We start from the raw sequence: 12,947 nt of genomic DNA on the forward strand, positions 1-12,947 counted from the left end.
CCCTCAGAGCAGAACACTTCTTTCTGACATAGAACCTAGATCTCCCCTCTTTTGGTTTAAAGATGTTTCCCCTTCTCTTTTTACCACCAGACTCAGCCTTGAGCCATCAGCATACTTACTGTGGGCATGCTCAGTTCTACTGACCATGTTACTGATCAAGTTGTTGGAAAGCATGAACATTAGAGCGATGAGTGCAGGAAATGTACTGACAGTCCTCAGTGCAGCTTACAGGAGGATTTGAGGATTTTCTCCAGTTCCAAGCAATTTTTCCATGTCATTGAGCTTGAAAACATCCATAGACATGTGGGTCTTTTCTCGCATTTCAGACTGTACAATCTTGATGTTCTGTCTGAATGAATTGGACATGTATCCTGCATGTCTCTGATTGCCCACAAGGAGAAACGTCTCATAGCGTTACTTTCAGATTGCCTGCATGGAGAGCATTTCAGAGGTGAATTCTTGTGTACTTCATCACAGAATGTCACAGAGACCAGTGGCAGAGCACATCTGGTTGGTAAGAGCAGGAGGATACCATCGTTCCCCCAAGGAGTGAAGCTAAGCAGTTGACAGGGAATATGTGGCAGGGGAACAGACATCCCTGACAGCAATCTCTATAGAGGAGAGCGTCTCGCTCCCAGTTCTGCTCTCCCTTATTATGAATCGGCCTTGATCGCCATTACTTTGGTATGTAGCAAACCAACAAACAATGCAGTTTCTGTAAGCGCATGTTGACTACAAGGAGTATCTCTGTGGTCTTCACTGTCTCTGCTGCATCACTGTTGATCTGGGCCTCTTTTACCATCTTCAAATACGCCATCCCGATATTTTGATGGAACTTCCTCCACCATCTATAGCACATCTCTGATGATGCACAGGGAGAAATGTAGCACAGATTTAGACGGAGAGCTTGCACTGAATGCACTTGAGAGCTAACCACTGGTGTCCTTCATGGATGACGTTCCCAGTGACTGGTGGACATGCACACCAGGAACGGAGTAATGCAACAAATGACATCCGCATGACGGAAATTCAAATTGAAATCCCCGAGAACCTAAACGGAGAACTCCAACTCAGTCAATTGGCCTGAGGACAAAGGAATACACATGAACTGTTTTGATGGGAGGCAGTATGAATTTGCAGCCAAACATTTCAGGTGAAAGAAGCAAGATATTAATTACTAGCAAGGTCTATGCAATCACCAACCGCTAGCTGTTTTGATGCTTCATGACCATGGAATGTTTCTGTCATCACGTGCGTCAGGAACACAGCATAAAAGCTCATGCTGCAGCAGGCTCAGCATCGTCTTTGCTTCCTTCGCTTTCCTCCAGGAACCAGGTAAGCCTCCCTTCACTCAGACTCCCCATGTGGGCTTGAGTGCTGTCACGTTAGCTCCTCTGTTTGAATGCGATTTAGGCTGCCTCAGTATGGCATGGCAATCCAAACATTTCAGGACTGCAAACTCTTTTCCTGTGGAAGAGTGGTGGGTGTGTAGAGGTGGGAAGAGGTGGGATCTTTCAAGGGAAGTCAGATTAACGGGGGTCAGCTGTGAGGATGCACGCCCTCCAGAGTCATTGCCTGCAGGAGATGGCACTGACCAGATAGACAGGCTCAGTCTTTATTGCCTCAATTTTCATGTTTTGATATGGCGTACGATCAGTCTTTCCTCTCCTGTGTATCCTTTCCAAAAACTGGCTGAGACATCATGTGTGGAATGACGTAGTGAGGATGGTAGGAGGAACAAAGGGCAGTGTACATCTTTAAGTCTAGGCAGCTGTGACACCTCTTCATCTCAGCCTTTTTGTGTTATTACAACACCAACAATCTTCATCTGTGCTATGGCACGAGGATACGCAGGAGGCTGTCTTGGTGCAACAAGCATCTTATAAATCAAAGATTTGCTGCCAGACTTTCCAGTACAACCTAGAGGTGAGATGGCACAGCTATTATGTTTGTTAGCAAAATCAGCTGCAGTCTCCTTCTGAGTATGGAACTAAATACAGAGCCAGAGCGGAGCAAGGGATGCGGGTGAGAGAACAGTAGAAAAGAAAGCCTGACCAACTTTAGGGTCCGTGTTCCCTCCTTGCTCTGTGTTTCAGCTTTGCCTCCCTCAGCAAGAGATGTCGTGCTGCAGACCCTGTGTCCCATCCCCCTGCGGTGCCTCTGGGCCAACCCCACTGGCAAGCAGCTGCAGTGAGCCATGTGTCGCCCGCTGCGCTGACTCGACTGTGGTTATCGAGGCCTCCCCTGTGGTGGTGACCCTGCCGGGCCCCATCCTCTCCTCCTTCCCTCAGAGCACAGCCGTGGGATCCTCTCTGTCAGCTGCAGTTGGCAGTTCCCTCAGCACCGCGGGCGTTCCCATCTCTTCTGGGGGCTCCCTTGGTCTGGGGGGCTCAGGGCTGTGTCTGCCTCGCCCACGCTGCACTTTTAACTGCTGAAGCTGATGGATTGTCCCATTTGAAGAACACATCCCAGACATGGATGGATCGTTGCTTCTACCTCTCTGAAGACTGCAAACAAAATTCTTACCATCTGTACTGAGCCACTTTGTTTTTTCCTTCTCAATAAAGACTTTGTGCAGCACTTCTTGGGTCTTGTCATTTCTTTTCTTCCTGAAGCCACTGGTCACCTGCTCTGATAAGTAAAGCAGTGTGCACTGCCCTCAGCATACCTGCTATCACGGGAAAAAGTAGGGAGAACCTGCCCCCTCCCATGGCAGCAAGTCCATCAAGGAGAGATGGCTCGGCGAGCATCCCGTCTGTGTATTTAATACCTGCACAGGGAGGGTGGATGGAAGGAAGAAGCAAAAGCCTTAAATGGACGGATCGTTGCCTTTACTGCTCTGAAGACTGTAATAGATTTTCTTCCCATCTGTATTGCAACGATTTGTTTCTTCTCATTCAAAACTTTGTGTGGCATAACTGGAGACTGTTTGCCTTGTTTTCCTCCTGCCTCCATTACTTACGCATGCAGCTCATTAATGCAGATTCCCCCTTATTATTGGAAACAGAGGAGGGAGAAAGTCCTTTTACTGTGGCAGCGAGTGACATCGTTTTGTATGGTCTGCTGCCACTGTGTCTGCAACACTACTTCTCAGGAAATAACACTGTGCTCTGCATGATACACATCAGCATCCTCTCCAAAGAAGAATCTGTTCCATTGCCCAGCCAGCTCAGAGAGATGGAAAGCATGGCGGAGAACGGAGGGAATATTCACTTGAGACAGAGAGAGATTAGATCAGACAGACTGGTCTTGATGCCTTTGACCAGAGAAGACAGATCTCCCCCGGTAGTTCTCAGCATCACCCGCACGTGGGTGTCCTGGGAAAGAAATCAAACGGCACTGTGGCTCTGAGGAGGAGAGGGAATGCTTTAATGTCCCCTGGCAGCTGGAACTGAAGTGCTGGGGGAGGAAGATGGCCCCTTTGGGAGCAGGAGAAGCTGCACAGGAATCCTCACTTGTGGGCATGTAAAGGTCTTCAGAGAGAGCCCTGCGTTAGTTGTGGTGTCGAGTACATCAGCCCCTTCTCAGGTGAATGAGTTCCTATTTGGTGGGCACATGCCTCTTACTTCACAAAAGCGGCCAATAGGTAAACGCATCAGCAGGGGAAATGGAAGGAATAGAGTGCATTTAGGGCCAGGACTTAGATGAAAACACCCATGTAGTGGGTGAGATCAACAAAGGGTGACGTATCCCACCTAGAAACCTCATCTAGATGGGCCTGCAACACACAGTGGGTTGGAGTAGATCATCACGAAAAGGCCCTTTCCACTCCAGCGTGAGTAACTCAAGCTCTGCACCAGCCATGAAAAGGAAAGGCTTTGGATGGCAGCAGGACCAGAATGTGTAAAATGCTATTTGTTTCAGGAACGGCACACAGAACTTTGAAATGACCTTGATGAGGAAATCAGGGCAGTGGGAGGAACGAGTCCAGAAGCTCTGCACTCCACAGCTACGTGACTAGTGTGTGACTGCACTTCAGGGTTTTCCCCAGCTCTTCCGCATCATGGTGACTGATAGGTGCACTGGGTGGCTGATCCCATGTGCCTTTGTACTTTGAAATGCGTGGAATGGGATGTTGCATCCCTGGCCCACAACAAAGAGCCTTCAGGGTTTGGCTCCTTGCCCTCTTCCCTTCTCAAAAGCAGGCCATTCAGGCCTCTGGACAGTGGGATCAGCGTGAGATCTCACTTCTGTACCACGATTTGGTGGCTTCCAACAGCCTCTACACCGTGCAGCTTAAGCTCCCTTCCCAGGCTGGAAGAAGCACCACTACTTGGTCAGTTTCACCAAGGAACATGGCTATGGACGTCAATCTCAGGAACCTCCTGATATAAAAGAGCAAAGAGTCTTTAGGTTATGGAACACTGCCCTCAGTTCCTCTACAGTAGAGTGCATCCAAGGCCTCAGGCCGGGGAAATGAATGTGCAGAGCAAAGCCGGCCAGAGTGAGTGTGAGTAAACCTCGGGGAAGGATCATAGGATCATATACCCATGCAATATCCCAATTTGGAAGTGACCCAAAAGTCAACAAGTCCAACTCCTAGCTCTGCACAGGACCGTGTATAAATCAGATCATACATCTGAGATTGTAATCCAAAATCGTGAGATGGTGTCTACTCTGCTAGACGTACCCTCTACGGGGTCACTCCTGTAAAAACACTAACCATTTACTGACAGGAGACAACTGCGGGCATCTGGTTGGTCACTCGCCTCCAGCTGTGCCTGAAACTTCATTACTCCACGTATACAGCCTTTATACATAACGGTGAGTGTGATGTGCATAGAAAAATTGTGTTTAATACTTCCAGAGGGAGGTTGGACTGGAAGAAGAAGCACAAGAGAGACAGTCTCTTCTCAGTGGTGCCCCTGTGAGGGGACAAAAAGCAATGCGCATCAGTGGGAATCCACGGAACACCACACATAGTATTCCTCATGTTCTGTGAAGATGGTCGAAGGTGGGAATGGGCTTTCCAGGGATGTTGAGGAGTCTGTCTCGTTGGAATAAACTACATACACCCAGACATGGCTCTGAACAGCCTCCTCTTCTCGACCATGCCGTGAGCAGGCCTTGCACTGCAGGGTCTGCATCTCATCTGCTGTGGGATACAGTGGCATACTGCTGGTTTCCCTCACAAGGGAGCAGCCATCAATCAGAAGGCAACAAAGAAGGGTCCGGGCCTGTGTTCACTGAGCTAGACAGGTGTGGAGGGACCATGTCAGGGGAAGGCTGTTACATTTCTAAAAGCTCAGAGAAGGAAGGAGAGCAGGAAGGATGACTGGAATGCATGAAGAAGTTCACTTTCAGACCTAGGTGAATGTCAGCTGTGGGCAAAGCTGTGGGAGCCCAAAAGTAGAGGTCTCACTGAGATTTGAACTCAGATCGCTGGATTCAGAGTCCAGAGTGCTCACCTTTACACCATGAGACCAGCTGCATACTTGCTCTGTGCCTTCTCAGCAACAGAATGGACAGACAGGAGACTTTAGAGGAATGCTGTGCTTGCAGAAAGACACAGCACATCTTCTCATGGGTCCCACAGCATGCAATGGGTGCCTTTGATGGCACTCAAGAGGAGGACATGAAGACATCCTGAGGGACCTCAACAAACCAGAAAGGCGAGCTCCCGTGAACCTTCTAAGCTTTAACACAATGTCCTATCACTGTCTAGCTGAGTAAAAAGTTGATTCCCCTCCTGATTATTTAAAAAAAAAATAGTTATAAAACAGAGGTTATTCCCTTTTAAATACTGGAAGGCTGCAATGAGGTTCCCTCTCAGCCTTCTCTTCTCCAGGTTGAACAAGTCCCGCTCCATCTGACTGTCTCCACAGGAGTTGTGTTCCAGAGCTTGGATCATCTGCTTGACCCTTCTCTGGACTCTGCAACAGCTCCTGTACTGGGGGCCCCAGTCCTGGATGCAGTACTCCATATTAGACCTCACAAGGGCAGAGTAGAGCGGGACAATCACCTCCGTGTCCTGGCTGGCCAGCTCATCTGGTTGAGCCCAGGAAGCATATGGCCTTCAGAGCTGCAAGAGCACAATTCTGGTTCATGTACACATTTTCATCTTTAAGCCCCCCAGATCCTTCTCCACATTGCTTCTCTCAAGGAGGTCTTCTCCCAGACTGCATATACATCTGGTGTTACTCCAACCCAGATGCAGAATCTTGCACTTTGCTATGTTGAATCTTAGGTCGTTCACACGGGCTCTCCTTTCCAGTTTGCTGAGCTCCCTCAGGATGGCTTCACATCATCTTAATGTGCCAACCAAACCACCCAGCTTGGTGTGATTGGCAAACTTGCTATGGCTGCACTTAAGCCCATCATCAGTGTCACTGATAAAGATGTTTCTACACCGGTCTCAACACAGACCCCTAGGGAAAACTGCCCGTCACCAGCCTCCACCTGGACAGAGTACAGTGATGGACACCAGTGGTTAGCTCTCAAGTGCGTTCGGTGTAAGTTCTCTGGCTAAACCTGCGAGACGTTTCTCCCTGTGCATCATCAGAGATGTGCTGTAGATGGTGAAGGAAGTTCCATCAAAACATTAAGGTTGCACTAATCCCAAACGGAAAAGTTAGGCCCAGATTTACAGGACTGCAGCAGGGATGAAGACCTTAAAGGCACTGCTAGTACTCAACATATGCTTGCGAAAAAATACATTGCTTGGTTTTTGGTTTGTTTTCTGCAAAAGGAATGGCAACAAAGTCTGATTCATAACAAGGAAAAGTAGCACTGGGAGTGAGATGCTCCTCTCACAAGAGGTTGCTGACAGGGAATGTCTATAGGCACGTCACATGTTCCCTGTCATCTCTGAAGAATCACTCTGTGCTTGGTTGAGCATGTCATCACGCTTTTACCAACCAAATGCGTACTGCCAGCAGCTTCATTGAAAGTGATGAGTGAAATACAGCAGAGGTCATCTCTGAAATGCTCTCCATGCAGAGACGTGAAGGACGTAGTATGCTGCGTTCAGTCAGAATATCAGGATTGAACAGTCCCACATGAGAGAAAAGACCCATGTGTCTATAGATGTTTTCAAGCTCAATGGCATGGAAACATTGTTTGGAGCTAGAGGAAATCCCCCGGTAACCAGTGTTGAGGATAATAAGTATGTTTCCTATACTCATCATGCTAATGTTCATGCTCTCCCAACATCTTGATCAGCAACGTAGTCAATAGAATTGGGTGTGCCCTGGGCAGGTGTGCCGATGACTTTAAGCTGAGTCTGATGGTGAAAAGAGAAGCCCTTTTTAAACCAAATTTAAACCAAAAGAGGGGAGATTTAGGTTTGATGATAGATCTGCTGCTTCCATTGAAAGCACTGCCTTTGTGTGATTAGTGCAGATGCCTATGTGACTTGTTTTCTCTTGGACAGGACATGATCTGCTCCAACCCGGTAAATGATGAAAGCTCACCCAGGTGAGGTTTCGCAGCTGGAATGCCTGGGAACAACTGCTTAGCACTCCCCAGTCCAAGCCTGTGTGTGTCCCCTCTTCCCGACAACACTACTAACACTACTTGATGACTGAGGAGAAGTAAATGTGAGCCAGTGTCAGAAATGGGGAAGAAAGCCAGACTGGAGAAGCGAGGAAAGGTGACGATCATGTGGAGTGTGTTTCAGCATGCATTCCCTGGGATGATCAGAGGAGTTACAGGCATGGCTAGTCCAAAGTGAGGGAATCAATTTCTGTTTGGAATCACCAAATCTTGGTGTGTAAGCATGATCAAAGTAATATACATCCTTCCCTGAAAGAGACCCATACTCTCATTCTCCTGCTTTGCTCAGCATATTCATCTCACTGACCAAAGTCCTGCATGGCCTCCTTTTTAGGAGAGGCTCAGGGCAGGGTGCCAAACATGGAAGATTATTTCTTGAGGGTCAGCACTGAAACAGCCCACATCTTGCATTTCAAGTACAAACTAATATAGCATCAGCCTCCCAGAGCACTTATCTGTCATCATGATGTGGAAGAGTTGGGAAAAACCCTGAACTGCAGGCACATATGAGTCACGCAGCTGTGGAAAGCAGTGGAAATGGTGCCCTGCCCATGCCAGAAATAGCAGAGCTCCTCGAGTCATGCCTCCCAAAGTTTTGCTTTCCTCATCAGGGACATAACTAAAGGGCTTTGAACTTTTCCTGGAACTAGAAAGTCCAGTGCTGCTTCCTTCGAAAGCATTCCTTGTTTGACTTGTGCAGAGCCTGAGTGGCTGTTTTCTGCCTGGAAAACACTTCTGGATATGATTCATTGCAACCCGCTGTGCATAGAAATATTGCCTAGGTGAGGTTTCTCTAGTGGCACTCCAGAGCCCAGAGGAAATGAAACATCAAAACTTTGGCCAACATGGTTGCCAAGTGGCCATACATGCATACAACATGGTGCCACGTGGTATAAGGAACCTGAATGCTTCCTTCTGTCCTGCTTTGGTCCCAGCAGGCCAGTGAGCGAGTGATTTGCATCATGAATGGCTGATGGGAGACTGTCTGTCTTGAAGAGCCTGGAGACTGAAGGGGAAATGGCAAAGGGGTGCAGAGGAATAACTGAGCTCCAGTGCCAGTGGGAAAGAGGCTGGTGTGCAGCCCATGCTGCAGAGGCAGGTGACAAACAGTGCCATCTCTGAGAACTGCAACTTTGTGGAAGGAGCCTGAGTGCAGGGCATCTCAGGAGGTCGACTGCTAGTCCAAGAAAGAGTTACAAGCATGGCTAATCCAGAGTGAGGGCACACTGCTCAGAGTGGTCCTGTTGAAACCACAGTTTGATTAAGCAAGTGGGAAGATTCCTAAACTTCTTTGGATACTTGCTTTGTGCTTTTTTTGTGTAATTCTCATGGTCTTCAAGCAGCCCGCTAAGTCTTTGTTTAGCACTCTCCAGCCCAGGGAGGAGTTGACAGTGGATCATATGGATCTGGACTGAAGGAGACTGCAGGCCGTGCAGAGCCCTCACAGGAGCAGATTCTGGGCAAAACTGCAGCCCTTGGGGAAAGAACCCCATGGATGAGCATTTGACCTGGCAGTTGCTGCCACCCATGGGGCACACATTCTGCTGCACTCATTTCCTAAACGAGTGTACCTTGCTGTATGGAGACATCCTGTAGCAATTCTTGAACAATCGCAGACAGAACTTACCTCCACATGCCCCATTCCTCTGCATTGCACTGTGGGATGATAAAGAAAAGGGTAGGTGGGAAAAGAGGGGTGGTGTTTTCTGTTTCCTTTCATTTCTGGATGCGTTAGTCTTCTTTTAATTGTAGGCAACAGACTACATTAATCTGAGTCTGTTCTCCTCATAAGGGTAAATGCTGATGGATGGATCTAAGTAAATGGATCTTCTTGCTTTTGTCTCAACCCTTGTCAACGGTTTACGGGCTGATTTGACCCAGCTCCATGACAAGGAGGGCAGAGGGATTTTGCAAAATCTGTGCCTGCAGAAAATGGAAACAGGGGACCCCAAAACAATTAAAACCAGCAACAACAACCTGTTTAGAAACAAACTAATTTACTAAATATGGTATCAGAATGCAAGGTAGCACACTATAATACAATGTAATTAGAACTGAAGCTATTAAATCAAATATAATGAGAGAAAGTATCTGAAAGCTGTAGGCCTTACAGTAGTGCTGAGGTGGTGAATGCGGTCGGGATGAGCAGCAGCGAGGAGAGCTGAAGGAAAAAAGAGACATCAGGTGACCTTGCCAGGACCTCTCCGACTGCAAAGCCCCTGTGGTATGTAGTTCTTCTCTTCTGGGACAAATACCAGGAACTGGAGCACTGACACTTTAACTCCCAGCACACTACATGATGTTCTGATGTGGAATACCAGTATCCAAAAATCATAAAACCATGAAAACCCTTGAGCCCTTTTTTAGTGTAGTTTCACTGTGGGTTGCAGAAAGCACCAGCTTGTGAACAGGTGATCCTCATTGTTAATGCTTAGAGGAGGACATCTGACAGCAGTGGGTCCCCATGGATCTTCCCTGATAGGGCTTTGTTGGCTGACCTGTTCCCAGACCTTGCACACAGAGTGATGGAGGTTGTGTCCATCCTCTATTCTCCTCTGGAGAAGATGAGCAAAATGACATGTGGTGGAGTTAGTGGTATCTGGTGACTATTCTATACTGCCCAAGGTACTTAAAGGCGTGCTGGAAAGGAGGAGGGGGCTCTTCAGTGCCTTACTGAAGTCCCGTGTCTACCAGCCTAAGCAGTAAAGCTCCTGTGGAGAATGTGGTACCTGGCTGTATTGGGTGAAGTGAGAAAAGGAAAAGGGATACCTGGAGGGTACCTGATGAGAGAGTGAGGACTAAGAGGATGTGTGGTATACCCGTGCTGGTACATGGTTTGTCCCCTGGAGTAGTGCTACTGAAGAGAACAGAGCAGCAGAAGGAGATGCACAAATGCTCAGCCCCGGGCTAGAGACCTTGAAGAAGGCAGGTACATTCAGGCCATGTCCCATGCACATCCTACTAAAAGTGTCTTGTTTTTCATTTGTCTTATGTGCCTGGCTCATGTGTGAAGACAGGGTGTGTGGATGGCCCAGGGAAGCTACAGGCAGATGCCAAAACATGCAGGTCTCAGCAGGTCTCAGCTAGCTCTTGTTCTCCCCAAACAGGCTCTACCAGCTCAGCCTTCCCCACACCTTCCTTGGCCTGCTGCCAGCAGCTGAGCCTGGTCCCCACCCATGGCAGGTAAACCGGGGCTGCCCTGGGAGCCCTCACCCCCAACAGAGCTGGGTAGGGCGGGCACTGCTGCAGCACCAGGAGTTTTCTCCGGCTCCCTGCTGAGGCCTGTCCTAGCTGCTCGCTGAGAGCTGGAGGGTAGCGGCAATCATTCATTGTGGCTGGGGCTGTCCCCTTCCGTCTGCTCCGTCCCGCTCTCATTTGTCCCTTCCTTGCCCAGCAGCACTCCCCAAATGCTGTGGAGCAGCACTTGCAGCGCAGCACGGCACTCAGCTCTACCTGGGAAGGCCGGTTGTTCAGGGGGAAAGGGGCTTGTGCTAGCCAAGCTGACACCACAAACTTTCACACAAGCATGCACAGGGAGCGCAGGTCTGAGATGGATGGAGAGCAGCACCAGTGGGAGCGTTCAACAGGCAGTTGAAGAAGGCTCCAATTCCAGACGGTAAACTTAAAATCTCTGAACCCAAGTCAAAACCTGTAAAATATTCTGAAGAGAACAGGAGTCTAATTCATGATTTAGAAGGGAGGAGAGCAAGCTGACAGGTGGGTGCACGCCCTGATGGACACATTTTTATGCCCATTAGTATTTTATGAAAATTGGCTATAGGGGAAGATAAGATTTGGCAAACCAACATTACAAATTACAATCCTAGAACCAGGAGCAGGGCACAAGTGGACCTAATGGGAAAGGGAACCTTCCAGGGTAACAATAGCAAATTGATTTCACAGAACTCCCAAGAAAAGGGGGTACCTCTGTATGTTGGTACATTTTTATTGTGGCCAGAGGCATTCCCTTGCAGAACTATTAAGACATGTGAGGTAACTAAAGTATTTTTGCAAGAGTTTATTCCAAGATGCTGAGGAACTACTTGGTCTGTCAAGGAAAATGCACCGCTGAAAGTTAAACTTTAAAGAAAAGATGAGTCAGTTACTAATTTGCTTTACAATGTAATTAGTAGCTTTTCTAAAACTTTATACTTCTCTGATTGCTGGGTCTGTACACAGTTACCAAAGGCAGGGACGGAAGTACCGTGATCTGGGATCCTGTCACTAAATTCATCTGCTCAGTACAAACATAAAAGCAGTCAAAGGGAGTCCATTTACTTAGGGGCAGGTGCCATATTTAATAGTGGCCACTATTAAGGAAAGTAATAGCATTCTCATTAGTGGGCATGAGTATCATACTGGAAGCAATACAATCAGCAAATGTTATTTGGGTAAGGGTTTTTGGTGGCTGTGGGGAGATGGGAGAGGTCAAACTCCCACCAGGTATAGTGAGAACTATGTGGAGCCAGGATCAAAATCCAAGGAGGGTTAAAAGGGTAAATAACCCACTGGTAAGGTATAATACAGAGTGCCATGGATTCGTGAGAGCCCTTATCCCAGTCTTAAAAGTAGTACAGCTGGAAAGGACTATAGTGAACATTTATGCAACTTTGGAAACAATTGAGAATTCTACAGCAGACGCCCTATGGGCAGTCCAAGAGGAGGTATCCTCTTTATCCAAAGTTGTATTGCAACACGGAGTGGGCAGGGATAACACCGACTGGGGAGTGGCTTTCTCTGGACTATGGGATAAACTTACTAGTTGCCAAATTTAGGATGGCTAAAACAGCTTTTCTTAGTCACCTTTGCTACTCTTGGTGCGCTCTACTTATGTAGTAAGGAGATGCTCTTTGCGTCTGTGCCAGGATACCAAAAGGGAATACGAGGTATGGGAGAGGCATGGGCTAAGACAAAAGGTGGAGAGTCTGGCTTATTTCAGGGCACATCAAGAAAGAATAAAATAATCTAGCAGGTGGAAGTCCTGCTAGATTGAAAAAAGGGGGGGAACTGAAGGATGATAGAAGGGCCCCACAGTAAGGGAGAGAAAGGGACTTCACAGAAACTGGGACAGGGGTAGTGAAAAGATAGTTTATGTAGAAGTCGTTAGAAGAATGGGGATTGCAGACACTGGGTCTGGAATAACAAGGGGGATGATGGCCATAAAGAAAAGGGTGGAACAGTCCGAGAACAGTGGGGTGATTAGATGTCCACAGCACTAGCAAGAACCAGTCTGGGGGGTGCCCCTCCCGCAGGGTTGAAAGTTTACAGCGAGGAAGACGATGAGCCTTCATCCCACAACCAGCCCCATGACTCACTAAGCACGCGCAAGGGGGGAGGGACTGCATGCAAATGGGGTCTCAGGAATGTAATGAACACATATCCAAATTCCTGCCAACTACTGATTATGTATTAGTTCAGCCTAAATCTGTAGCAGGCTTTCTTCTAACAATGTG

At 48.0% G+C, this 12,947-nt stretch overlaps 1 non-coding gene across 1 annotated transcript; it reads right to left on the reverse strand.

The window, feature by feature from the left end:
* Window positions 1-5,353: 5,353 nt before the first annotated feature.
* Window positions 5,354-5,425, reverse strand: TRNAQ-CUG (transfer RNA glutamine (anticodon CUG)). The gene has a single exon. It is a non-coding gene; the product is annotated as a tRNA-Gln (tRNA).
* Between the last annotated feature and the right edge of the window lie 7,522 nt (window positions 5,426-12,947).

This window comes from Coturnix japonica, chromosome 14, assembly GCF_054131305.1.
Source record: "Coturnix japonica strain WE chromosome 14, WE-NBRP24, whole genome shotgun sequence".
NCBI lineage: Eukaryota > Metazoa > Chordata > Aves > Galliformes > Phasianidae > Coturnix > Coturnix japonica.